At 40.4% G+C, this 2,665-nt stretch overlaps 1 pseudogene; it reads right to left on the minus strand.

Moving 5' to 3' along the window:
- Positions 1-486: 486 nt before the first annotated feature.
- On the minus strand, positions 487-943 carry LOC114210687 (Golgi phosphoprotein 3-like pseudogene; annotated as a pseudogene).
- Between the last annotated feature and the right edge of the window lie 1,722 nt (positions 944-2,665).

Below are 2,665 nucleotides of genomic sequence, written 5' to 3' on the forward strand. Positions count from 1 at the left end.
TGCAATTTTGGGTGAATTACATTACCTCTCTAAATCTATCTTATCTGTAATGTGACTATGATAGAAATAATGGCTAATGTTGAACAATTATTTATCAGATACTGATATTAATGATCTCATTTAATCCAAACAATAACTTAATAAGGAGGTTTTGTCATTGTTCCCATTCCACACATGAGAAAACTGAGGTACAGAAAACTTAAATGACTTTGGGTGTCACATAGCTGGGGTATAGTAGAGCTGGGATTTTTTTTGGGGGGGTTCACCTAGTTTATTCACCTCTTTTGTGGAAAAATAAGGAGAAATAAAGTCTGTTTACAATGGCCAAAGTTTATGGAGAAGCCCTGAAGCTGCTCTCCCCAAATCACAAATCTGATTCAAGAGAAGGAAAAAAATGATGAAAAACATCTCATCACACAAAACTCAGTGTGATGTCTCTGACAGTCACCAGCCAGCAGGGGAAAAGGAGAAACCCACCCACTGGCTTTAGGATTTATTGAAGGCTGCCAGCACAGCCCAGATCATCTCCGTGGCACTGTGCTTTGTCCCCTCCACTTCAGGGTCCAGTTCTAGTAGATCCTTGGCTCGATTCATTGCCACATCATACTTGTCATCAGTCAGAGAGGATAAGACATTCTCTAGCACATCAGAGGAGTGGGCTAGCACCAGGAGTGCTAATGTTTGCTTGTCCATATGCTGAGGGTCATGTTCCCACTGCTCTAGGACACTATCTTGAAGTTTTTTGACTAGTCGTTGTTTCTCTGTTGTATTGGTCACTGGATGAGTAGTCATATCAAATAGGAGGAAATTCTGCTTCTCAGTGGTTAGAATACCCTTTTCTACTAGGTTCTTTGCAATTCGCTCTCTTACATTTCTCAGCTGGTACTGTAATTTGAAGGGATTCCAGGTCTCACCTGTGAGTAGCTCTATCTATGTCTGGATGGTTTCTGTGGGTTCAGTTGCTTTGATGTGTTTGAGAGTTTCATCCAGTAACACATCCCCTGTTGGGCTATCTGACTTTAGCAGTACTTTCTGTCTAGTAGTTGCTTCTTACGCATCGTGGGGGGTTCCGGATAGATGCAACCCTGCATGGCCAGCTCTATCAGGATACCCCTCGCAGGCCAGATGATACGCAGTCATTCCAGAAAGATGTGTAGCCCTCTTTATCTTTAGTCCCAGGAGCAATACTTCTTCCATAAGGGTGAGGTGGATATCCTTAGAGTCACCAGAGTCTTCATGGTCTGGGCTCCTGTCTTGATTAGTGTCTTCCTCACTTTCCAACTTCTTTTCAGAGTTCTTGCCTACTTCAGTGCGATGAGCCCGGTGAGTTAAAGTGGTCATTCTCACCTGTTTCTGACGTTACTCCTGGGTTACGGCCGGACACAGGCAGCAGCTTGCGCTCTATTTTAGGAGGACAACTGTTCCCCCATGTCCCTCCCCCAACCCCGTCCTAGTAGGTAAAAAAAACTTCTCAGCCACTCAGAGAGCACAAACTTCCTGATCCTTCGATGCAGAGAAGGAATAACACACTAGAGCTGGGATTTTAACTTAGGCCTGTCAAACTCAAACTCTGAAAGCCTACCCTTTTAACTGCTTTGATATTTGATTTTTAGTATAATATGTACTTTGCAGGGTTACAAAGAGGGTCAAATTTAAAAATAAAGAAAAATATGAATGAACAAATGAATTCATGTGAATGAATGGATGAATGAGTGAACGAATCCTCATGTGTCTTCTAATGTGACCAAGTAGGACTAAACAAATAGAGACATCTGAGCCCTGTTGCCTCATTGGATTCTTTATAATCTAAAAGGTAAATTTTCCTGGTGGAAAAGTACAATAATGTTTACATGTCTACAACGCCCACAGGATTGTTCTAGGGTTTGGATAAATGATCACTAATATAACTCATTAAAGAAGTTTGGTTAGCATTCTCTTTTCTCTTATACAACTCCCTTTCCAAGGTACATGGTGACATTTGTGAGAGTCCTTAAGAAATATCTCAAACACACTAAGCATTAACTTGTGTTTTTTTAAAAAATTGCTTAGCACCTTTAAAATTTGTTATAGAAACACCCATGCAGAGCAAAGTGTGACAGACAATGCTGCAGTAACAGTGGTGATTATAAATGATTCGTCTACAAAATATGACTCTGCAACCTTGAAATGGTACCACTGGGGTATATTATGCATATGGCGCCAATGTCTGCACAAAGATTTGAAATTACCAAGGACATGTTACAGGATCTAATTTCTTGCTATGGGAGAAATCAAAAACCTTGTGTCTCTTAGCTTAAGCATGGCTCATATCACTTTAATGTGTGACAAAGGTACCATATACTCAATTTTACATGTTACTTGTGAATGTCAAACAATGCCCTGGAGATGTCCAGCAAAATCTGTGTGCAAACCCCAAATAGGAGGTGTATCACTCAGGACAAGTGTTTCTAGGTTTCATTTCCAGGGAAAAGGCTATTACATTTCCTTGAGGGAATGAACTAAACTTTTTAGTTGCAAAAAGTAAACCTAAAAATAAAAAGGCTCCTGAAGAACAAATCAGGAATAGGCAGCACTTAAGGACTTTGGATACGTTTAAAGACAAGGCACTGTTTCAAAAGATAATCAGATTTCTTTATCCTTGACAGTCTGAGGGCAGTGGAAAGAT

The sequence above is a fragment of the Eumetopias jubatus genome, unplaced genomic scaffold, assembly GCF_037043125.1.
Source record: "Eumetopias jubatus isolate StellerSeaLion01/CBP00866 unplaced genomic scaffold, mEumJub1_p1.0 scaffold_14, whole genome shotgun sequence".
NCBI classification, from domain to species: Eukaryota; Metazoa; Chordata; class Mammalia; order Carnivora; family Otariidae; genus Eumetopias; species Eumetopias jubatus.